The 27,449-nt window shown below is 36.0% G+C and overlaps 1 protein-coding gene across 1 annotated transcript in view; it reads right to left on the bottom strand.

Moving 5' to 3' along the window:
• Positions 1-27,449, bottom strand: part of LOC127504698 (extracellular sulfatase Sulf-2-like) — a 164,027-nt gene that overhangs the window by 66,494 nt on the left and 70,084 nt on the right. The window contains exon 3 of the mRNA XM_051879614.1: positions 19,268-19,332. The gene's annotated coding sequence lies outside the window, so the exon portion shown is untranslated. The remainder of the gene's footprint in view (positions 1-19,267; positions 19,333-27,449) is intronic.

The following is a 27,449-nucleotide window of genomic DNA, read 5'->3' as shown; positions in this document are numbered from 1 at the left end:
AATGAAAATTACCCCAAGCTTTACTCTCCCTCAAGCCATCCTAAGTGTGTATGACTTTCTTCTATCTAATGAACACAATCGGAGTTATATTAATAAATATCCTGACGCATCAAAGCTTTGTAATGGCAGTGAACGAGACCAACAAGTCTGAAACTCAAGAAAGTTGTGACAAAGTAGTATGTCCCAAAACTTGCATTCTCTTCTGTTACACACTCAAAAAAAGTTTTCTTCACAAAAAAAAAGTAAATTCTTTTAGGCGAATTGGGGCGCAGCAATTTTCACTTAATTAAATGTATGAAAACATTATATTCAGTTCGCACTTAAGTATATTATTTTAGTAATACTTGTAAGTTTTCTTTTTAAAATGAATGCTAAAGTGTACAGGTACTTCTATTTCACACGATTATATTTGCTTGAAAAAAAAAAAAGTGAAAGCTCAAGGCCTCTGCTGTGATGTGAACGCGTGTTTATACAAAAACCACATGTTACCTGAAAACCACTGTAAAGTTTAATGCTTCTGAACAGCTGTATGCCGTGACCTCATAAGAGAGACTGAGAGCTCGAGAGAGTCATATTGTCGAACTGAAATAACCACAATGAAAAAACCCACCTGCTCCCCTCTCTTCACCCACAGCCATCTTCTATCTGTCTCTACTTTTTACCCATTCACTATTTCTTGCTCACAAAACCAAACCCATAGTCCTCTTCACCAGTTTTACTAACCAAAAACTACTGTTACCAAAATGAGGTGATGTAACAAAATGCTACATTATTGATTTTAATCAAATGTGCTCTCCTAAACATTGTCTTTGTCATTGAGTAGTTAGCTGTTTAGTTAGAGCTTTATCAATTAGTAACTTGTAACATAGCTTCACAACTTCCAATTATCATTAGCTTGTAGCTTGACAAGCTACAGTTTCAATGTAGCTTCCCCAACAGTCTCCACTCTTACTGAAACACTCACACTCTACATGCAGAAACACTACAAAGTGATTTTATATCAGATTTTTATTTTTAAACCATCAACAGGCTGTCATAGGGTGTACGCTGATGAGGCAGACACCCTATTAGCCACTGAGCTATTCTGGGAAATCTGTTTCATCCATATGCTACACACATATCAGCTATTCATCCTTCTGTTATTAAGCTGTCACTACACCTAACACACTGTTGCACTTTGCTTGCTCATATCCTTCTCTATGGAAACACACACACACACACATATACTGGATAGTGCTGATGAAGCAGGCTGGTGACAGTAGGATGAATGCAGTGGCCTGTGGTGGGGAAAGAGGCGAAGGTAAAAGGTGCTAAATCACGTCTGTTTCAGCGCTTTGGGGAGCTTATGGATGAAACTCCCGTCGCGGAACACATTCATTCATTTCCCTCCCCTCTCACCTCCCCGAGGCCGCCCTCAGCTGCCAAATTACATGCTGTATGAATATGATACACACACAAACAAACTCACACTAACAATGCTGTTGGAGTCATTGTGTCTAGTTATTACAAATAACCCATCAGTGTTGGAGAAGCTACTTGAAACAACTAGTGCAAACTAACAAGCTACTCATCATATATCTTTTGTAACACTATATATCTTTTGCAACTTAATGCATCCTTGCTGAATAAAACCATTTATTTTACAAATTAACTTACATACATACATATATATATATATATATATATATTCATCTTACATTTCAAGCAGATTGGTGATGAACATGAAGCAGGGCAATATAGCCTAAAGCAGTTATATGCCCCTAAAATTCAAGATATCAGGGCAAAAATTTTGTTTCATATTTATATCATGATATAGTTAGGCAATATCACACGACACGAGTAACAAGTGCAATATCACACATGTGCTGTTTTTGTTCCGAATAGCATGAATGCAAATGTGATATTGATTTTATACAACAGTTCAATAAATAAGAAGTTAATATTGACACAATATTTTAGACACAATATTGTCTGTTTTTGCTTAATTTTGCCAATGAAAATATTACCTATAAAACAAGAGCAGAACTGTTGTGCATCTCCGAGCAACACAGCGGTGTTTCATTTCTGAATAAATCCGCATTTTGAGTGAATCAATTGGGGGAACCAATGATTCTATAGCCCATTCATAAAGAGTGCCACTTACTTAAAGGGGTGGTTGATTATAATTTCACTTTTTTTTAACTTTAGTTAGTGTATAATGTTGCTGTTTGAGCATAAACAATGTTTGCAAAGTTATGATGCTCAAAGTTCAATGCAAAGGGAGATATTTTCTTTTAAATAATTTTCTGTTTAAAGACTACAAATGGCTGGTAGGGACTACAACAAGCTTCTTCTGGGGTTGGTGACATCAGTAATCCTAAAATGTACATAAACCCTGCCCCCGAGAACACGCAACAAAGGGGGTGAGGCCATGTTGGGCTGCTTTAGAGAAGAGGAAGAGTTGTTGTAGTAGAGTGTTGTTACCATACTGTCATTTTACGCCAGACTGCTTCACAAACTCGGGTCAATTCAACGCTGGATTTGCACAAAAGATTAACATGACGGCACATGCTAGTGGATGAGTTGAATCAACTCCACAGCAACTACATAAATGTATCCACTAATCGTTCAGAAACGTCCAGATGCATTCTAAAAATTGTAACTTCTTCCTGAGTCTCTCCATCAGTGTCCGACTCCGGTTTGAACAATGTAAGGCTGAACAATTGTCATTCTGGCTGCGTGAGATTTTCTAGCTTTGTTGTTGTTGAGCAACCGAAGCACGAGCTGTTAAAACTCCGCCCTCTTTTAGAAAGGGGTCTGGGAGCAGCAGCTCATTTGTATTTAAAGGGACACACACAAAAACGGCGTGTTTTTGTTCATACCCTAATAGGGGCAAATTTGACAAGCAATAATAAATGATCTGTGGGGTATTTTGAACTGAAACTTTACAGACACATTCTGGGGACACCAGAGACTTATATTACATCTTGTGGGCATTATAGGTCCCCTCTAATTCCTGAATGAATCAGCTGTTTGAACAAATTAAATGAATGACTCAATGACTTACTCATTTAGAGATTTACCGCTGTCACGTTTTGAGTTTGTTTTTGATTTGTTTCCATGCTTTTTCCCTGTCTTCAGTTTGTTAATTGTTTCAGTTCTCCTTGTGTGCCTGCCTGTTTGTCTCCTTGGTTACTGATTAATTAGTGTCTTCAGTTCAGATGTGTCTTGTTAATTTAGTCTTGTTTGCTGTGTATTTAAGCCTTCAGTTTCAGTCCTGTATTGATTATGTTACATGGTGTTTTGTGGTATAATTTCCTGGTGATTTTCCTGTTCCCTGTTCCTAGTATTCCATTAAATGTTATTGAAGATATCTCCTTCGTCGTGCATTGAATACTGCAACACCTGCACATGACAACCACCACCTACTGGTAGTTTTAGTTTCTTATTTAGAGTATAATTTCATAAAGAAAAAAAAACCTCATGGCCATTGAAGCCTAAAAGAGTATGTGTAATAAATTCTATGTTGAATCAAATAAAAAAAAAAGCATTCTAAAGCTACTTCTTGTAATGTCTATTTGATGTATTTAACACAATAATGACTTTAACTTATCTTTCGCGCATAATTTCTCAGCCAAATTTGATGTGCAATTAATTTGATTAATTACATTAATTACTTGCCACATTGTGCAATTAATTAGATTAAACATTTTAATCGCTTGACAGCCCTAATATATATAAACATTGATACAAACATTGTTATGCAACATTCAAGTAACAATATTGACAGCATTTAGCAGATATAAAAATATCTCACACATAATACATATCTGATGGCTCTTGATGTTAAATAAACCTGGTTGTGATTCTATTACAGAACAGAAGTTGTTTTGAGATGGTCTAAACCTAGTGAAACACAGCATCTGCTCTACTTCTATTGAGCCAAACCACTTTCCTCTGAGGAATTCTCACATTGAGCTCTTGCAGCTCTGGAGGGCCAAGATCCCCAAAATACTAAATAATTATACATATACATTTCTGTGAAATATCATGTAAATGAAACCTTTACCCTAAATGCATGTTTGTGTTCAATCAAAGCTCTGTCAGCTAATATCTTGCGTCAGGGAACCTGCACCTGTAATGTTTTCCCAGTGTCATAATGAATTAGATTTCAGATCATTGCCTTCGTGGACAGACTTTGATCTTGATTTGAAACTGACAGCAAGCACTGCCTTGGAGGAAACATATCATATACAGCAGACTTTATTACTTATTTCAACATCCTGAACCTCACACATGGAATTTTAATTAGTCAATATTTATATAGCATATATTCCGTGGAGTATTCCAGAAGTGCTTAATTGTCATGAAAATAATGTCACAAGAAAAATAACCGTAATGGTCCCAAAACAGGCTTCATGTTCTTTATGCAAAATATCATTTCTTTTTCTTCTCATTTGATTTTGAGGTGAAACTGGACTGTTTTCTTTCCGTTGCGAAAGAAAGAGCCGTAGAGGTGTTTTCGCCTCCTCTCTGGAGAATGAGAGAGCGAGCGAGGAGTTGTCCTAAAAGTGTTGACTTTTATCAAGCATTTTTTTCTACTCTCATTTGAAATCTGTTCATTTATTCACCACTGGTGAAATCTAACCTAAAAACATTGGTCATTACTGTCTTCAGATCAGGCATGATAATAAGGTCAAAACAGACATAAAACTAATATGTCTGTAAAATGTCAGTGCACAAAATCAATTATATATTCATTCAGAAGCTAAAGAGGCTCCTCAAAACCATTTCCATTCCTTTCTCCCTGTTCCCAATTCTCTCATCCATCTTTATTCAGTTTTTTAACCAATCTGCCTTGACTCAACCCAAGTGCATATGTGTGTCTGTATGAGAGAGAGAGAGAAGGACAGAGTGAGACAGACAGAGAGGAAACAGTGGGCGCCCTGGGCGATCGTCACGTCAGCTCAAAGGTCTAGGAGCAGGAGAAAGACATCTTAGAGGCCACGCTGAGTTAGCGCTTTCTCCCAGCAGTCTGTCTGTGTGTCTGGAAAAATGTTATTACTTTTATTACAGAGTCCCAGAGAGGGACAGAGAGCATATCCGAGCATGTAGAGGGGCTGAATGTGAAACAGCGATGTCAATCCCCTCTCAACCAACCCATGATCTGAGCAGTTGTAACGATGACCTTCAATAGACTGTATTAAAGGAACATTACAGGTTCAGATTTATTCAAGCTCTACTGAAAACATATGCAGCATGTTGTTAATTACAGACTAAATGACTAAATATTACATTAAATGCATATGTGGAGCATTCCTGTGTTTCTTTGTAATTTAAATATTTAGGTTGTTTATCAATTTTTAAGCAAGACGGAAAGAGGTGTGATTGTAAAATTGAAAGACTCAGCGAAAGTTTACAGTGAAGAATTATATATACATATTGTATCTATATATGTAATTCTGGCAATATTACATAGAGACAATATTTATGCAAAACTCTTTGTATAAAGAGTACCCCTTTAAGTATGTTTTTTTTTTTTAACCTTCAAGCATTTTATAAAAAAAAAGGCAGTGTTCAACAACATGACATTATCCCATAATTAGATATTATTATGCTAATCTCATTATGTTGATTATTAAGTTAAAACAATTAACATAAAGAGATTATGTTATGTTATAAACATAACCTCATTATGATTACACACATTGATCTGTGTAGCTGTATTAATTTGTTATGAAAAAAAAAATCATGGTGATCATTTATTAACATTTTATTTCCTGGCCCAAAGTAAAGTACACATTTGCTGTGAATAATGAATAAATAATTTTGTTTGGATCTTCCACTCTGTTACAACCAACTGTGAAAGATTTGAATGTAACAGGTTTGGATGGTGAGTAAGTATTTATTCCTGATATGTCCAGACTCAGACACATTAAGCTGTGGTACTCATGAGCAATGCAGGTTCAAGTCCAGCTTCCTGATCTCATTCCCTCATCCTCTCTCCATCATTTCCTATCCTCTCCACACAACCGCTATGAATAAAAGCGGCAAAAAGTCCTCAAATAAAAATGATATTGGTGCAAGCCTTGAACAAATCAATCAGATTCCTTCTCATAGTATTCCAGTTTGAAATTGCCTCAATTTTCCGACATCAAGGCTATGCCCTTGGCGGAAAAATGAAAACCACAGATCAATTTCCAACTATCCTACACAAACACACGCTACTCACACACAAATTATACACACTTTTCTAATCTGATGCTTTCTGCCTCTTCTATGCAGTAAGAGGCTCTCACACAGACAACAGTTCCACATCAAACACACACACACGCAGCGGGCAGAACAAAGGCAGACATCAAAGAACCATCAGCAGAGCTGGTCAGATCCTTTTATCCTGTCGTGAGTCTAAAAATGTTCTCAGGAAAACAAATACCGCACTCAGAGCAGCTGTCCAGCACAAACATAGACAGCAATGAGCTTTTGCACAGCTCTGAGATCAGTTCACTCATTTCACTGAATAACTTTAAAGTCCTGTGTGCCAGTGAAAAGACAGTGAAGTGACAGACCGAGACACTTTGTAAACATCCCTAATTCTGTGTGGGCAGGTTTTGTTTTCCCTCTTTTAAAAAAAGTAAGAAAGAAATTGTCTTTCTGGATTTCTAAAAATGTTCCCCGAGGAATAGAAAAACCTGACAAAACCTTATTGTGGGAAGTAGAAAAAAGGCACATAACAGAATAATATAAAAAACAAAACAAACAACAAAACAAATTCATACAAAACAAATAAAAATAAAACACAAGATCATAAAAAGCATACAAAAAACAAAACAAAGACAACAAAACCAAACCAAAACATAAAACAACGCTAAACAAAAACAAACAAACAAAAATAAAACACAAGATCATAAAAAGCATACAAAAAACCAAAACAAAGACAACAAAACCAAACCAAAACATAAAACAAAGCTAAACAAAAACAAACAAAAATAAAACACAAGATCATAAAAAGCATACAAAAAACAAAACAAAGACAACAAAACCAAACCAAAACATAAAACAAAGCTAAACAAAAACAAACAAACAAAAATAAAACACAAGATCATAAAAAGCATACAAAAAACAAAACAAAGACAACAAAACCAAACCAAAACATAAATCAAAGCTAAACAAAAACAAATCAAACAAAGTCATACAAAATAAATAAATAAATAAAAAAATCACACAAAGCAAGCAAAACAAAAACAAACAAAAAGCAAAGCAAAGCAAACCAAACCAACAAAATAAAACACAAAAAAATGTGATGATGCCATAGTGTTGTAAATGTTGAGGGTATCTGTCAGGAAGGCATGGGAAAGACAAAAGAGGGCGTCAGGTCATAGCCTGACACTCATGCGTGTTTGTGTGTAACTGTAGGATCACTCAGGCATGCGAGAACACAATCACACCTCAAGGGAGACCTGCCAAGCTGTACTACAAGCAAAGAAACACGGTCTTGAACACAACATATACTGACACATAATAACACCCTGAATGACACAAACATTTCCCAGCATTCCACATTACACTACCTCACATTCATTCCACACTTTGGATTTCAATGACACTCTATTTGATCTCATATTTCAAGGTATTTGTTTTGTTTTATTTTTGTACTGTAGTTTATTTTCTCTTTCCAATTTAAAAAAGCCGGGTTAAAGACTCAACTCAAATATAAAAGCCTATGCTTTTAATAGCTCAGAGTGTGTGCAGGTATTTATGTGTTCATATAAAATTGTGTGTGTCTGTGTATAGTGCTCCTCTGAGACTAATTCTAGTCCAATATGGCATGAACTGGTTATAGTCTGCCTATAAACACACACACACACACACACACACACACACACACACACACACACACACACACACACACACACACACACGCCTTTCCCTACAGGATCAGGTAGCTTTATCCCGAAAAATAATGCCCCATTTTGGCAGGACAGATTGTTTAATTATATCACAGTCTGGAAGGAAAGAGAGAAAGGGAGAGAGGGAGAAGTGTGGCCTGATAGATGAAAAGATTTCTATGATTCCTCCCGTTTCTTTCTTATATGAGTGCTCTCTGTTCTACTTTAGCTGTCTGCACTTCACAAACATTTACATGGAAATATGCACATGACATATTGCAGTATATTAGCCAAAATGCACAGCAAAACAGCAGAGCACACTCGTGTGGGATACTGCCTCATAATTCAATGGGCTCAGCTTTCTAAGGATTGCTGTTGTTTGAAAGAAGTCGTCTCTTATGCTCACCAAGGCATTACTGGACAAAAAATACAGTAAAAACAGTAATATTGTGAAATACTATTACAATACAAAATACCTGTTTTCTATTTTAAAATATAATTTATTCCTGTGATGGCAAAGTTGAATTTTCAGCATCATTACTCCAGTCTTCAGTGTCACATGATCCTTCAGAATTCATTCTAATATTCTGATTTGCTGCTCAAGAAACATTTCTTATTATTATCAATGTTGAAAACAGCTGTGCTGCTTCATATTTTTTTGTGAAACCTTGACAATGTTTTTTCAGGATACTTTGATGAACAAAAAGTTTAAAAGAACAGCATTTGTTTGAAATATAAATCTTTTGTAACATCATAACATAAATATAACATAAATATCTACTGTCACTTCAATTTAATGCGTATTTGATGAATGAAACTATTAATTTTGTAAACTAAAAATTATGTAACTTACTAAGCCCAAACTTTTAAACTGCAGTGTATTTTGATTGGACTGCCAAAATTCAACAAGGTCATTATTACATAAAATTGAAATAAAAATCAAAATTTTTTCCCAAATTTATTGCTGAGTTGCTACCTAGAGGTCATGTGACAAAAGTTTAGCATGCTACTAAGTTTAAAGATTACAAACATTTATTGCTGCATATTACAAACTATTTCAAAGCTAGTATTCCATTCCAAACAGCTCACTAACAACACAGACGAAATTGTATTTTCCTTGAATTTAAGGCAAGACAATACAGGCAAAAACGCTGATTTATCATGCATCTGTCAGATTTTGGGTTTTTTGGCTTTTCATAAATTGTTTTTTTAGACTAGTGGAAAGAAAACGTCCAAAACACACTCTCTTTCATAGCACTTTATCTATTTGCGTCAGTAGATTTCAATTACAGTAAAGGCAGTTTTCTCAAAATGAGTTTTTTTCTCCTGCTGAGTCAGAAATCACTTCAGCAGAACTTACACCGAACAGTTTTATTACTATCTATATTCTGAAGGTTTTACAGAGGGGTTTGTTCATATATCATTTGCCTGATTTTATACAACATTTTATTCCTAAAAATTATTATTATTATTTTTTTTTTCTGGCTGTTGGCAGTATTTTCTGATTTATGGACTGATAAAAATATATATCCAAAATCCCCTCTGTAAAAACCTTTGACTCTAATATGTCAAAAAAAATTAAATAATTTTGAAACTGGCTTTATCCAATGTTCAGATTTTGGTTCTAGAAATGTATGCAAATTAGTTCATATTTAGTTAGGTAATGGCTCGTTTGCATATTTAAACATAACATTTCAGAAAACTTGTAATACAATAAAAATGTTTCCAATTCTTAATGTAATCAATCAACAGGGGAAGTATGGTGATATCTATTAGATTTTTTTTTTTTTTTACCCTATTCATCTGGAGTGTCTTAAAAGTAACATGTACAAATTATTCTCCCTAAACTCTCTCTTTATCCCACAAAGTGCCCAAAGCCTTCCTACTGTCTCAGAACAAGCAAACAATGTGACTCATGTTGCTGTGATATAAGCATGCATGTTCATGTTAATGATTTGCTACAATCCTGTAAGCACAATGATGTGTGTTTTACATGAGATTACACTCAGTTCATGGAAATCTAGCATGTTATATTGGACAGTAGCGCTTAGACTAAGTCCTCTTTTAACTGGAATAAGATTTGTTTTATCTCTCTGTATAAAACAAGAGCTGTGCAATCTGTGCGATTCACAAGATTAAGAGGTGAAAGGGTTTATATTTAATACCCATAATTCACATTTTGTTGAATATAAGTAGTGATTCTGATCCTCTTTTTGTTGCTGTTCCAGCGACCTGTTGAGCTAGATCTGAACTCTCACATGTCTGACCTGACAGATTAACAGCGCGAGAACCAGGACAGATACAGAGATGTTACACAAGAGCTTAATAATGTTAACAGGTGCACACATAGAAAATCTTTCTCTGTGTGTGATTCAGCCATTGACTCCTCTATGACCTCTGCATGACACAAAGCTATGATCACATCCTGTTACCCATCATCCCTCTCTCTCTCACCCCCTGTGCCCGAGGCCCACATTAACCACGGCAAATTGCCCAGCCATAATTACAGCTCATTCTCCGCCGTGCCGTTATGCTTTGGGTCAGTTCAACACTTAGATTTCAGAATCATTCTCTCCTGGATGGCAAGAGAGCACTTCAAATGGCAATTTAAAGGTCTCGGTTTTTAGCAGCCCATCAGAATAATTTTCCACACTTTTGTCCCATCGATTCCATATGTGCTTCTGTGAGTGCACAGGTTTAAAAAGCAGGATCTCAGCATGAACATTTCCAACATCTCTCTCTGTAACTTCCCATCCTGAGATGTTTTTCTCAAAATATTATTCTAAATCTTCCTCATTTCCTCTTGTTTTGTGGAATTATACTCAAAGACATAGGTGTGTAACACAGCTAAACACAACACATATGCACACGTGCCATTTCCTCCACACATCTATTTGCTAACCCGTAAATTCTTTCAGCGCTTCATCTATCCGTCTGTCAATATTCGCTGTTAAGAGGAAGAACGAAGGCTATATTTCGAAAATTAAATGATGTGATGAAAGTATACAAAAGCAACAGAACGGAGGAAAAAGACATGAAATGTGGACGAATCTTTAGCAAAGCCAACCTCCAACAGCTCAGCTCACTAATGGGAAATCTGTTTGCGTGTCAGCTGTATGTTACTGAAGCTGTATTTTTAGCACTACAAATTAAAGAAGAATCTCTGGTTAAGTAAAAACAGCAGAATAGAAAACAACATTGTTATGAAATACTAATAACATGTTAAACCACATAATTCTGCAATTATCCAATACAAAAAATAACAACCGTACCATTTGAGACAAAATTAATATTCTGATTTCATCACACCACACAACTTTTATCAATAAAATCAGTGGTCATACTTATTGAAAACACATTACAAACACACAGCACCATTACTGGGCAAATCACAAGTTATTTCAAAACAGTTCTTGCTACATTATAAAGCAATCATTTTCAGCACCAATCAAGCAAGCTTAAAAGTTCACACTTAGCATGTTAATTGGTTTAAGGACATGGTAACCTTGTATTTAAAACATTTTTCCATCTCCCACACACATTGTTGCTAAATCCAGCCTATCAACAACCAATTACAGGAGCCCACACCTATCTGTTCAATCTCTCCTCTGACGAGGTTAGCGTTTCCTGCAACAGGCATAAAAGATTACATGCACTTAACTGAAGTTCCTTGCTACTTCATTAGCCTGCAGTCGAGACCCTTTATCGCTACTTAAAACTATTAAACAATTATGTTATCAGCAGGAGAGTAAAAGAAGGGGTTTGTGGGAGATTTTTGCCTTAGAGCATATACACTCATGAACACCCACATACTCACAGACACTTGAAAGGCTTATATTTAGTATCTTGACAACAGAGTGCATATTCTGCTCATGCAGCCCTCTCTAACTTTCTCTCGCTATCACCCTGGGCTTCGAGTCAATATGAAGCTGTAAGAACAGAACAGTCTGTGCAGAATTTGTTAAACAAATATTCCAAACTTAATTGGCCCTGCGCACACACAATACGAGACACAAAAAAGACAAACACACACAGGGTCTAGGACTTGCCATATGTTCTCAGGCCCTGCCGTCACCCCTCGCTATACTTTGTCAGATGTCTGTACGTGGTTAGTTTTAAGAGGCAAATGATGTTCATGTCATGTAGTTAACTTTGAAAATCAAACATGGAGATGAAAAAACAAGGATTGTAGCTGCTTGCATTGCTAAATATTTTTTGCTTGTCTTGACAAGAAGTTTTAAAGTTCAAAAGACTAACTGTATTCATTTAATAAACATAAGTTTTTAAGTTAACTTTAACTGGAGCAAATTAGTTGAGTTAACTTAAAAAGTTGAGCGCGATAGGTTGCCTTATTTTTTCAAATTGGCTCAACGTGGGTTTTTTTTTTGTTGTTGTTGTCTTGACAAGAATTTTTTCCTCACTGCTTGTCTCACTAACACCTCTTCCAGCAGCAACCTAGTTTTTCCCAGGAGGTCTCCCATCCAGGTACCGACCAAGCTCAACCCTACTTAGCTTCAGTATCCATGGAACCCATGTATGGCCCATACCGGGGCTTATTTAGATAACATGGAACACATGGACAAACCCATTTAGGGCCCATACTGGAGCTAAATTATATAGGACTGACATGGAACCAATGGACAAACCCATGTAGGGCCTATACTGCGGCAATTTCAGATAGAGCTGACATGAAACCCATAGACAAACCAATGTAGGGCCCATATTGGGGCTATTTCGGATAGGGCCAACATTGAACTCATAGACAAACCCATTTAGGGCCCGTACTGGGGCTAATTTAGATAGGGCCGACATGGAACCAATTGACAGACCAATGTAGGGCCCATACTGGGGCTATTTCAGATAGAGCCATCATGAAACCCATAGACAAACCATATCTTAAGCCCATATCGTGCCTATATTGGCCCCACCATAACCAGTGACTGATTCGTTGAAAACAACTAAATCAAACGAATGAATCAACTCAAAAATCATTGACTCTTATTCTGAAATATTGTCAGAGAAAATATAATGTTGTGTTTGATAAGATTGCCCTTGTACTGATTCAAAAAACTTGCTTAACTGAAAAGCTTCATAGTTTCAAGAACAGCAACACAACCACCTCACTACTGAGAAATGTAGTTAAACTAACTGCCAAACACTGGAGAGACATGAGAAGGATTAAGCCTCACGTGGCTGATCCATAATGCATTTCTGCAGGGACAGATTCACAGTAATCATCTAGAATGTCGCCACGGTGGCATTTCTGGAACAGTGTGGGGCCTTTTATTGACAAAGCTTAGTGTCTCCCACTGACAAATCATTGAGAAGGAGTTAGGTGACAAAATCAATGACTCTCGCTCTCTGTATATATTTTATCAGCAGGGATGATGGAGGATCAATTGATTAAAATGGTGGAATCAGGCTATTTCTGTCAAGAGGTAAAGATAGACAAAAACATCAGAGATATAAACAGATCACATATAAAAAGCGACAATTTGAAAAGAGAAATTTAGTAAAAAGAGCATTTCATTTATGCACTTGTGAATCTTCTGTAAATCTCTGTCTACAAAAAAGTTGTGTAATATATTATCATATTATGAAATTCAAAGCCTCAATAGTGAAATATAAAGTCACACTGTGATATTTAAAGTCATAACTGAAAGGTATAAAGTTGCAATTATGGGATATTAAAGGTGTGGTCACATTTTCCATAGCTTGGCGAATTTTCTCTTGCGAAATCCAGTCATTTTTAACAGCAATCCTGTATGACAGATGTATCGGTTTAATTTCATTTTTCCTTTTTATTCAAAATATTCACAAAATTGTTAACCATATCATGAAATATCCGATATTCCGATTCTCAAATGTGTAATAAAGTAAATTTATTTAGTTATTTAAAGGGGTCATGACATGGATTGTTCCTTGAGGTTCACTTATAACGTAGGTTTGTTCCCCACTAAACAAGAATGTCCATGAAATAAAAAAGGGCTATTGTTTCCATGTCCCTGTGGTTTTGAGGAAAGGTCACTTCTCTTACAGCACCAAACATGACTTTTGATACATTATGTAAAACAAAACAATGACAGGAATAAAAACAGCACAGCATTAAATCTTTGGATGGATGTCTTTACCAGGGTGTGCCACACGGTCCAAGTTCTTCCTGTCATTCTAGCGACTTCCTACCACTTCCCTTGTTTTTCTTTCTTCCTTCTTAGTTTCTTTACCTCGCCACCACCTTGAAGGACAAACACTTGACGACAATCCAGATATGTTCTAAATGCACAACAATAATAAACCCGTTACCCTATCATAATGAAATGCTTTTTAAATTAAAAAGGAATGTGGAGACTCTGGGGTAGGAGAATGCAGAATAAATGATTTCCACTAAAACCGGACCAACGCAACTCTCGACACAACTCCAAAGCACTATGTGCACTGAATTAATTTGCAGATGTCTGTTCTCTCTTCTTTGTAAAACCTCCTGGCTTTCGGATTTTCATAACCTGTGTTTCAGAACAGCCCATAGGGCATCCGTCCGACCTCACGCTGGCTTTCATAAACTATGAAAGAGATTATGAAATTTATATAACGGCCGCAGAGATCCAATGGGGATTATCGTATGTGAGTGCAGTGTGCCATGCAATTTTATGAATTAAACCAAAAAAACACACCACATTGGATTATTCAAATTATTCACGCTCAATTAACTGTAGGGCATGTATTGTTTTAATAAAGAATCAATATTAACAGATGGTCTGATGTTTAATAAGGCAGAAGGGGAGGCTGGTTATGAGCAACTGATGGAGTGATTTCTTCTTCTTTTTTTTTTTTTGGTTAAACACTCTCTCTCTCTTTCTCGTTATCTCTCCTCTATGCTTCAGAATAAGATAAAAAAGATGATGATTATGCTAAGATCTGACTGAACAGATGGTTTGCCTTTTGGGAAAACTGCCATTTTGAACAGCTTCCTTTCAAACAAATCTGATTGGATGTAAAACAGCCTTGTCAAAAAGATCCCTTCATTTTTCTGCAAAGGATTGCATAGAGGAGAAACAAAGAGCTAAGGTTATCTCATTTAGACTAATGGCGGAATAATGGCTTTAGTCTAATACTAGAGGGGAAGATTTGTTCAGCCATCCGTTCAAGAAATGCCGGTATCTTAAAAGAGGGAATTAAAACAAATAGCCTATATTTTCCCATCCATTTACACTGGTTGTTGTACAATTGAACCACAACTGTGCCTCATACATATAATTATGGTAATTAGGGTTTAGGCAACCATGTACACAAGCCCACATTTGTGTTGATCTTTGAGGGAAGATGTCAAGCTATATTAGCTGTGCTGAAATTACACACTGCTCAAGGGTTGCCGTTTAGTTCAGATAAGCAGGCTCGCGTTGTGATTTCAAACTGACAGTGTCTCGATTCAAAAAATAAAGTGATTTCTAGGTTACTGCACTGATTATTTCGATTAATAATGACCAAAAATTATAAAATGGTTATTGGAGAACTATTTTCAGCATGTTTTCTGTTGAATTCAGTGTGTGATGTGCGCCCAAAGCCATTCGCAGGCCTCCTCCGACATCCTACTTTATGAGACATCAGGTCACCAACCTACGCAATGCTTATATACTTGGTTTTAAAATAAAGATTGTTCTTCTCACTTTAATATTCACACTGTTTCACTCTGAGGGGAACTTTGGTAATAGATTAAGTTCCTCTCAGTCATTTGAAATGTGTGTGTATGTGTGAAAAAGTGAGTGAGAAAGATAAATACAGTAACAAGAAAGAAAGTGAGAAAAACAGATTAGTAATGCATACAGTAAATAGCTTAATCACTTTTCACCTGCCATCACTGGATTCTCTGCACTTAAGCAGCAAATGACTCCTTAAGTTTTTGTTATTGTTGTTAAACAGCCAATAAGCTTTAGTTATAAGCCTGCCATGAATCATGTTTTTCTACTTTTTTATAGACCTTATGTAGCCCCGCCCCTTTTCAGCGCTGCGCTCGTTGTGTTCTGTCCTCCGGTTTATATTTCCACAGCATGAAGGTAAGATCTTACGGATTTATGAATGAACCGCTTGTTTTAAAACCTTCCAGGTCTACTGACATTTGTTATGATATCCATTTCAAACATTATAACGTTCAAGGTAACTTTTATTAACTCTACAATAAGTAAATCCACTTCACCAGCTAATTAAGCCCCGAAGTTCACTTGTGTCTTCACTAAATTTTGTCAATTGTATGTGTTTTAAGGCTTGACAGTTTGCACATTCAAGCGATTTTAGACCATCAGATGTGTATTAGGCCTATTATATTGACCTACCACGCTGATGCATTGTGGCACACAAACAATACAGACAGTAGCTGCACATCATGTGAAGATTACGTGCACAGAGTGGAGCGCAGAAACTTGTTATCAACGCTGTCCTGTGATTTATCACTAAACTAGCTTAGAAAATCAAAAGTTATAACATATGTTTTTCTAATTTTTAAGTAACTATCTACAAACCACAGCTTCACAATTAATAGAGAGACTAATTCACACACGCAGTCGCTCTCTCATTAACACATTGAAATAAATGTATTGTGCTGATTTATGAGCAGAAATCTGTAAGAAATGTTACAAACCATAGATAAAATAACCGCTGAAAGTGAGCTGTTCATTAGGAAAAAATTTCCCACCTTTAATAGTCAAGCATATTTACAGTACAAACCTTGTCAGTGAACTATGAGGGCAAAAAAATAAAAAAATAAATAAAAATAATCGTTCATTCAATCATCAATTGTAATCGAGGTAAAATGTTCAATTAATCGAGATTTTGATTTTATGTCATATTGTCCAGCCCTACATCAATATTTCTCTCTATTTTCCCAGAACATTCACCCTCGGTTTCACAGACAAGGCTTAAGCTAGTCCTAGACTAAAATGCGTGTTTGAACTGTTTCAACTGAAAGAAACTTGCTCTGAGATATCTCAAAATATGTCAGTGCAACTGTTTTGTCTCAAGATGCACATCAGTAAAACATTTTCTAAGACACATTATAAAATTACTTAAATGCCCTAATTGAACTAAGGCCTAATCCTGGTTTAGGTTAAGCCCTGTCTGTGAAACCGGGCCAAAGTCTTTAAATTTTAGGCTGTCTGTGAACTAACTCTCAGCAGCATACTAGCATCTAGATATTAGTCTTAAACATGGACTTAAAAAGCCATAAAAAGTAAAATGAATAAAAAAAGAAAAGAAAAGGGGGGATCACAAACTTATGTGATTAAATATACTTAGGCTGTCAAAAATAATGTGTTAATTTTGGTTTGACCCACAGGACAAACGCACGTTTCGGTAACATTGCTTATCCCAATGATTAAGACACGCAGGTGTAAGTGTGAAAATAATTATTGTGAAAATTAGTGTGCAGCTCTCATTCAAATTCACTATATTACTATGTACACTATATACAATACACTATATTAAAGACACACTGTAAAAAATATTTTCATGATTTGTTATCATAACATTTTTTCTTTTGTCAAATCAACTTAGATCATTAATGTAGCTCAGATAACATAATATTTTGAGTTTCTGTTGATTAAACCAATTGCCAGCATTGTAGTAAATCAAATTTTTTAAGGCAACCAAGTTACTTACTTTTTAAGTCAAACCAACAATTATTTTTTACAGTGCACAACTAAATGTAGCAATTTTTAAAACAGGTTTATGTGGATATTGTTTCATATTCACTTAAATTAATAGTTGTTATAATATTTTTAAGCCTACTATTTGTTAAAAATGGTGGCTTTCAAATATACTGTATGGATAATGTTGAATGGATAATTACTCATTTAATCTTAGAAAATTTAAAATTCAATAGAGGCATCAGTATCAGCACTGGTATCAGTGATACTGGCCTTCATTCAAAGCACTTAGTAAAAAGATGCCATTAAACACAAACTTAAAATATACCGCCTTTATGTTGTTTCTACATTCATTTGGAGATTCAATGTGAAAATATGCTTTACTATATAAAAATACATTACAAATTTTAATGTTATGTGCGATTAATTACAGAAAAAGATCAAATCAAGCATTCTGCGTTAGTTCAGGCAGGCCTCGTAGTCAAGCTCCGCCATCAGCTGATTCGCAAATTCCAACCCCGCCCATATCAGCTGATCTGATTTCTATGGACTCAATTGGCAACTCTCAAATAAGGCGCATTACTTAAACGCAGCTTCCGTCTCTCTGCTTGCTTGGCTGCTTTCACTGTACGCTGCTTGCAACCCACCTCCTCCCCCAGCTCCTCCTTAAACTTGTGTTTAACTGTCATTCTGTTGTCATTGATGCATGCTCTGTTCTCAATAGGGGGTTTTTGTGCTGCTCTCCCAGTTAAAAAAATGGGAGGTAGTCCCCAGAAGCTGCTGCTGTTCCAGGTCTTAGCTTTCACGGAGCTCATGAAAAGGACGGGGAATTTAGAACAGAGCCATACTGGCAAATGTAACTTCAGCAAAATATGGCAAAAAAAAAAAAAAAAAAAAAAAAAAACATTGACTAAAAGGTTTGTCTCTGGTAATTTTTTGACTTAAGTGGTCCTGACTGAATTACAGAAAATGTGTGATTAATCAGTTTTTTTTTTATTTTTTATTTTTTATTGATTGACAACACTAATACACATGCGTACACACACACACACACACACACACACACACACATATATATAGGGAAGTAGGGAAGCATAGCATAGAGTACTGCTCTGAAAAATGCGCCTACTAAGACAAAAATAATTGTTAACAAGAGTGACAAGCAGAACAGGAAGCAAGCTCAGCCTCTTAATACTGCAGTGAAGTACTTCAGTACATACTAAATATACCTAGTCCCTTTCAACCAATTTGACCACTCCAGCTCATCGCTATGATTACCATGGTCTGGATTCAGCAAAAGACTCAGAGCTTTTTGTGCCTAGTTTTGTCACTTAGAAGTAGAGGAAGGTTTTGCGAGGAGGAGACATTTTTCATGTTTATGAGAACGTTGTTTACACTCGTCAGATTGGACCCTGGAGGCTTTGAAGCTTGTCTCCTGATAGCCACTAGCATTGGCCATTTCATTTTCCTCACGGTCAAGGCCACCTCTACGGCCCTAGTATCCAGGCAACAGCCTGAAGACACAACAAGGGTCATTGATGAGCAAGAAAAGCAGACCTCAAATGCCCCACAGCTGCCTTACAAGTCATTAGAGACTCTATACTAGACAGGAGAAATATGTGTGGTTAGAAATACTCTAAGTGTGTGAGTGTCTGTTTGATGGTTCCTGTTTCGAAACTTTGTTAGAGTTTGAAGGACAGGTTGAAAGCTGTGCAGTGAGGGAGGGATCACCAACTCACTGGAGAAGAGCATTTGATTACTTACCAAATAATGATGAGATGATTTCTTCTCCAGACAACCAGTGGAGATGCACAAACCATATACGTACACTGAGGAGAAATGAAAACACAACATTGAAAGTTAGCATCTGCATAAGCATCCGGAATTAATATGATTGGTTATTGATCATGTCACTTTGTTTCGAAAGAATATTTCTGGCTGACTGAAGAAAGTCAAATAGTGTGTTGATTATGGTTTCAACATGTCACTGACCTTACAGTCTAACCGTCAAGAATAGAATCGATTAAATAGATTCAGTTACAACTGGACCTTACAATGCTAAACAAGAACCAGTACTATATATATATATATATATATATATTGTGTGTGTGTGTGTGTTTGTGTGTGAAATTGGGAATATTTTATTTAGAATACCATTTATCACACACACACACAAGACAAAAATCTCTTATGATTTTTTCTTTAATTACATGCAGTTGTGACATCCGCTTCAAACATTACAATAACGCTTATGGTAACTTTTATTATCTCTACAATGAGTAAATCCACTTCACCAGCTAATTACTCTTCGACACCGATGCCAGAGAAATATAAAGAGCTACTGCAAAAACAGACTTTCAAACACAGAATTCTAAAGATGGCTGTGTGCTTGTTTCTCTGGGGCATAAGGTCTATATTACAGTGCATTCTCATTATAGAGGGAACCTGATTGGACAAAAATCTTTGTAGTGCAGGATGACTCATCAATATTTCTCCTCCATTTTCCCAAAACAGAAAGTGAATGTCTGTGAATTTTAGCCTGTCTGTGAAAGCTTAACTGTCAACTTTCAGCAGCATACTAGCATACTCTTATGTATATGATTCTTTAATTACAAGTAGTGGTTGCAAATTCAAAAATGGACATGATTTGGACATTTTAAATGGACATGATTTGCGATTCAGTGAGGTATTCAGTTGCAAACTTAAGAACTCTTCTGAACGACTGACTGATTGATTGAGTCTGCTTTAATTTGCTATCTCATGAACGAGTTTGAGACTTTATGAATATTTTTACTAACTTTTTGTATATATATAAAAAATAGGTCCAATTCTAACTATTAAGTTGCTTATTAGAATGCATATTACTGGGATATTGGCTGTTTATTAGTACTTATGAAGCACATATAAATGGGAGTTTTATATGTGCTTTATATGTGCTCCAGTTTTTTTGTTTTCTTTAGAAAATGACCAATCGTTTTGCTAGATAAGACCCTTATTCCTCGTCTGGGATCATGTAGACCCCTTTGAAGCTGCACTGAAACTGAAATTCGGACCTTCAACCTGTTGTACCCCAGTGAAGTCCACTATATGGAGAAAAATCCTGGAATGTTTTCCTCAAAAACCGTAATTTCTTTTCGACTGAAGAAAGAAAGGCATAAATCTTGGATGACATAGGGGAGAGTAAATTATCAGGAAATTTTAATTCTGAAGTGAACTAATCCTTTAACATGAGTTAACTACAGTATTTACATAATAAAATAATGTAAGTAATGTAAAATAATGAACTATGTAGAAAGATATGATGGATTCATCTGTGAACCTTTGGTTTATTCATAACAGGCACCCGGGCACAGCATGATGCTAACAACATTCAGATCACCACTTTCATTAAATAAACATTTGTTTAAGATCCTCATCGAGGTTCTTGAGCAGCCTGATCTCATCTAGGGCTCAAGGTGAGGTAAAATCACCACTGCTGATGTCTGATGACAGAATGCTAGCTAATGCTTGGAAAGTTAGAGGAGGTCTTCACTTTCTGTATCCAGCCAACATTTCTATACACAGGAGTCTGGAATTAGACACAACTTGTTTCATCTCATCATATGAATTTTAACAGGGCTGCGGATACAAAACACATTCCACCGATGCATAAAGGATGAAACATACATTAGTAAATGAGTTTCAACAACAGCAGTAAAGCACACATGCTCGGCCCTGAACAGTGTGTGTGCGTTCACGTGTCCCATTTTCCCCTCTCTTTTACTCGAGTATAGAGAGCAATGGCGCAATTTCTCTTATTTTTCAACCAAATAGATCAGAAGGGAGTCATCAAAGCCCCTCCACTGAGGATAAATCAAACAGGACATGCGGAGGAAAGGCAAGGACACGCACGCGCTCAGATATAGAGGCAGGCAAAGTCACACAAAGACAAGCATACGTACGCAAACTAGGAAGTGGTGTCGCAGTGGCTAGTTAATCCACACATCCAGGGGAAGCTGTGAAGCCACACGCACACATCATCACCTCTCCAGTCCTTCTGTAGGATGGAGTTTTAATGATGACAGAACAGAGAGAGAGGAAGCATCTTTATGTGCAGAAGTAGGTCTTAGTGAACTCTGCATATGATGCGGTGACAGACTTTCTTTTATTCTGTCACTATCGCTCTCTTCCTACTCTCTCCTTCTATTTTTTGTCTCCACTCTCCCACAGAAAACTGAATATATGGTATACCTATAACAAAGTTCTCCATAAATAATATATAGCAGGTGAAGTAAAAAAAAAAAATTCAGTTTGCCTAATATGAAAATTCAGTTTCTGTATATAGTGTGCCGCCCACCCATAGATCATGTCACAAAGACATCCATCGGCATTAAGGATGCATAACATATCAGTAATATATAAATTATTAGATTTTTTTTGTATATCAGCATCGGTCAATAGTGGATATTTATTTATTTTTACCTTTGCTGTGATCTAAAATCCCGCAATTTAAATTATTCTTTAAAAACAATAATAATTTGTAATAATTGTATTTATAATTTTAAAATAAAACTGTTAAATGTTATCTTTAGAAAATCTCAAAATGAATACATTATAATATTATGACTCCTGAATTAATCTGTAGCATTTAAATTGACTGTTTGTTTGTTTATTTATTTATTATGTTTAATTTTTCATGTATTTATGTAAAATAGCATATAATTTTACTATTCATACACAATATATTTAAATATAAATAAACACACTACAATCAAGTTTGGGGTCAGTAAGATGTTTGTTTTTTTAAAGAAATTAATACTTTTATTCAGCGATGATGCATTGAAATTGATCCAAAGTGACAGTAAACATTTATAAAGTTACAAAAGATTTCTATTTTTAAAAAGAATCTTGAAAAAAATCATGGTTTACACAAAAACAATGACTTTTCAACATATGAAATGATCTATGTGATGTGTTTTAAATTACTATACAGAATCTCAATACTATTTACCAGTTATTGGCATAAACATATGTATATTAAAGGGGACATATCATGAAAATCTGACTTTTTCCATGTTTAAGTGCTATAATCGGGTTCCCAGTGCATCTACCAACCCAGAAAACGTGAAAAAGGACAACCCAGTAACTTTGTTTTGGCAAGCCTTTCTCTGCAAGCATGTGAAAAAACAAGCAACTCAGATTTCGCTCCCCTTGTGACATACAAACAGGTACGCTATGTATAGTGGGTCCATTCGGGTTTTGCACAAAAGATTAACATGACGGCACATGCTAGTCGATGAGTTGAATCAACTCCACAGCAACTACATAAATTTATCCACTAACCATTCAAGTTGTATTCTAAAAGTTGTAACTTCTTCCTGAGTCTCTCCATCAGTGTCCGACTCTGGTTTGAACAATGTAAGGCTGAACACCGTTACTGACAATCCTCATTTTGGCTGCGTGAGATTCTGTTGTTGCTGAGCAACCGAAGCACAAGCTGTTAAAGCTCCGCCCTCTTCTGGAAAGCGGGCCAGGAGCAGCAGCTCATTTGCATTTAAAGGGAAACACACAAAAATGGCGGGTTTTTGCTCACAACCAAATAGGGGCAAATTTGACAAGCTATAATTAATGATATGTGGGGTACTTTGAGCTCAAACTTCACAGACACTATCTGGGTAGACCAGAGACTTGTAAAGAGACATAATAGGTCCCCTTTACAGGGGTCGACATTACACCAAAAATTATGAGTGTTGTTTGCCAATCCAAAACGTGCAACCACAATGTTAAGGTGGTTGCCAGGGCATTGCTATAAATTTGCTAATGAGTTGAGTGGTTTTCAGCATGTTGCTAGGTGGTTGCTAGGGTGTTTTAAATGGTTGTTTACTGGCCCTTGTCAAAACAGTCAACGCCCCTCTGTCTACAATTTTCTGGGGCCATTTACTCTAAGGGGTTGTTTACACAACACCGCTTTCAACTAAAAACTGAAAAGTTTTTAATGCGTTTTGGCCATTCATTTACACAACAACATTTTGGGGGACTGAAAACGCAAACATGAAAATGGGTTTCAAAGTGCAAGTTTTTGAAAATGATACCATTATCGTCTCCGTATAAACTACAAAAAGACAAATTTGAGAAAACAGTGACATCACGCGCATGCGTATTACGTGTTCAGTCTATAGGCGCATAGTGTTTCTTTACAAAGTGACATCGGCAACTACTGGCCTGGCAGCATAACAGCATTTTAGTCGTTTTCGTGGATCCGCGTGAACGGGGATCATTTTGGCAATGTTGTCGACTGTGCAAAGAAAAAACTTTTCTGTTTTAGTACATTGTTGTCCTGTAAACGTGCCATAAAAATTAATGAGGGTATACAGTAAGTCTGTTTTATTGTTTGCTTGGTGAAAATTCATGAGCACAATCATTTAGAAAAGGAAAAGCACACATACTCAACCATTCCCATAATTTAAGGTATTGTTCACTTTCACATTATGATATGTATGTTACAAAACATAATTTATTCACATGTCCAATAGTCCCCACACAATATAATCAAAAAGATTCAGATCTTTGATTATGACACACATTATACTGGTGCAGAATTTCTGTAATTATGATGTAGCCAATGTATTTTTGAGTTTTATTGTTGGAGCTAATTGTGTGTTGAACATCTGTGCTGATTTGCAAGTAACAGACAAATGTCAGACCATCTGCTACCCAACAGACTAATGAGAATAAAACATCTCACACACACGAACACATACTAATTTTCAGCCATCCCATTGTGAGTTGCATTACAGCTATATTTTATACAACAGTCCCCAGACAGCCATTCAAACATTTTTATGCGGCCAATGTGTCTTATAGAGTTATTTGATTTGTAGAGGGCGAATCAACCCTAGAGCTCCAACATCACTTTTTATCCACTTACGTGGCAAATAAGATCCATGACATATTACTTAACAGCTCTAAAATTCCGATCTTTGGCCAGTGTCCACTTTCCTGTCCATTAACACCAAAAATGGACTCGTATACCTGAAAGAAAAGCGGCACCCATGAGGAATCTCAACATACAGAAATGTGCCTGTGGTGAACTCACTGAATCACATGAACTCATTGAATCACATTTACTGCCACGTTGCCTGTCTAACAATGTCCGGCTACATGCATAATGCACGAGGTGAGAGCAGCTAGCAGCCTTGAAAGCAAGAACAAACATAACGTGTGAAACAGGCTCCATTAAAACACCCTGAGTCAGGCAGGCAGGTGACAATGCTTTATATCTCTTTTTGTTTTTGTCTCCCTGCCTGTCTTTAATTCTCTCTATTTCTTGTGACTTCCTAAATGAGGATGATTCCACACCTTCATATGTGTGCTGACACCCACATTCAAAATAGTTCATAGTTAAAAAAAAAAAAAAAAAGAGAGAGAACAGTCTTTCAGTGAGTCATTTTTGACTAATTGTGCAATGAGAAAAAACAACTAAACTCAAAAGACCCACAGCCCTTGAGACAGACGATGGAAATTCTGTCATCAGTTACTCACCCTCAAGTCATTTCAAACCCATTTGATTTTTTTCTTCTTCTGTGGAACATAAAAAAAGAAGTTTAGCAGGAATATTCAGTAGGAATGCGCAATATATTGGTACCATATCGGTTATTGACTGATATTAGAGATTTTTTAATTATATCGGCCAATATTAAAGATATCTAATTGTGCATTTCCCCAATTTTTGAATTTAGATAATCTTTAAAACACAAATAATTTAATCTTTAGCCAGTGTTGTTATTGTTAACTAAAACTAAAAATATTAAAAATAATTTTTGTTAATAAAAAAAGAAAAGCTTAAAAAATATATTAAATAAAAAACAAAAATTAGAAATTTTGCCTTGGCAACTAACTAAATAAAATAAGTTGAAGTACTAAAATTACTGTAATTAAAAAAAAAAAGAAAAAAAAAAGGTGAATATAAACATTAAAAAAAACAATAAAAACTACAAAAACACATAATAAAACTACTAAAACAAACTAAAATTAAAAAATATAAAAATAAAAGCTAATTCAAAATATTAATACAATAAAATAAATAATACTAAAATTGCACTGCTTTTAGTAAATGTCAAAATAAATATCAGTGCTTCATAGTGTACATCAGCGGTCAGCAGTAGGCGGTCTGCGGGCTAAAAGTGGCCCGCCAGCAATAATATCTGGCCCGCGCCCACAGCCAGATTATTTTAATAGCGGCCAGTTCTAAAATAGGTCTTCGTCTCGTGGTGCCATCTAATATTATCAATGTGTCTACACCAGACGCGCCGCGCTTTCTAAAAGCTGTCTACACTGAAAGCGACAAACTGACCGTTGCAAAGCACTTGGACTACGTCAGAAATATAACGGAGAATCCGTTTACTGTCGGGAATGTGTTGTGTCACGCTGCGCCGCATACAGTGTAGACAATATCATTATAATGGGTTCTATTATCTCTTGTAGCATCGCGCCGTGGCGCTCGCGTCCGGTTTCGGTGTTATATTCTATGAAAACAGTGACAACTTCGTTGCAGATAAGAAGTATTCACAAAACTAGGTAGGATAAACGAATCGTTGCCTTTCCATTCTTCTTTGTATGCCCTATTTTCGCTGATAACTTTCCTCTTTAGACTCTTTGATAGTGCCATTTTCTCTCACCAGCTAGCTTCAATGTTAACATCACTCTGCACACGACGTAATAGCGTTACCTCCAGCACGCAAACAATAAAAAAAATGCAGTTTAGTACGTAAGGATGACAAGGAATAATTCTGAGAGTAAAAGTAGGCTACGTCAAATAATTATTACAATAAGTAAGGATCAATTGTGTAACAAGTAAATTAAAATGTTACACATTTATTATTCACAATATGGAAAGAGGAAATAAAACATAGGCTAGTCCGTTAAGAGCATGACTCAAACATTAATGGGCTTATTCAAGTTATTTTTATCCATTCCCCATCTCCCACATACGTGTGTTTTAGCAAGGTCTGTGTTGAATGATGGTGAATGAAGATACTTGCCAGGTTACGTGTCACTACTCTGCTTTATTAATTTATCCAATGTAAAACCCGGACACCGCCACGCAAATGTGGCTTTTTGTTAATGACTGTCCTACTACAGGATTTAACACGGAGTAACTACCAGTTAAAAGACACTGTAGCAGTTTTTCACAGGCAATTCTAGTTGCATTTTTCAATGAATTTCTAAAATTATCCTTTGACTATGTTCTGGCCCGCCATTTAGTGGCGAAATTTTTTTTTGGCCTGATGCCAAAGTTAATTGCCGACCCCTGGTGTATATTATAATGTTGTTATGCTAAAATGAAAATTAATTTTCATTTTAAGCCATTTAATTTTTAATTTGTTTAGATTAAAACTGTATAGAAGTTTAACAGACCATTAACTGGTTATCGGCCATAACACGGACATAATTATCAGCTTATCTGTATCTGTAATTTTTATATATTGATGGATCTTTCATGTTCATGCTGCTCTTTCCATATGATGAAAGTGGAAAATGTAAAAAAGTGGAGAAAAAATAAATAAATAAAAAAATGTAACGCAAAGGTGCAAAAAGCGAGAAAAATACTGGAGAGAAGCTGTCAATCGAAGCAGGCAATCTCTGTTTCCCTGCTGGGATAACAGAGCATTTTATGGTCCTGTTGGCAGGATCAGTGCCACTCAGTGGTGCGAGGACTGTGCTTCCCCTTAAAAGAATGCTTCAGGTTCAATACAACTTAAGCTCTATTGACAGCATTGTGGCATGTTGTTGATTACTGCAGAAAATAATTTAGACTTTGTCCTTCAGTTTTAAAAAACAGCAAATATCATGTTTGCAGAAATGCATGTACAATGAGCAAGGCACTGAACGGGATAGTATCAAAAAGAAAAATTCATCATACTCACTAGTAGTTCTCTATGGAAGCTTGTTTCCACCACAGAATAAA

The sequence above is a fragment of the Ctenopharyngodon idella genome, chromosome 22, assembly GCF_019924925.1.
Source record: "Ctenopharyngodon idella isolate HZGC_01 chromosome 22, HZGC01, whole genome shotgun sequence".
Taxonomy (NCBI): Eukaryota; Metazoa; Chordata; class Actinopteri; order Cypriniformes; family Xenocyprididae; genus Ctenopharyngodon; species Ctenopharyngodon idella.
Note: the sequence above shows the minus strand (reverse complement) of the source record. Positions and strands in the feature narration are given on the sequence as shown.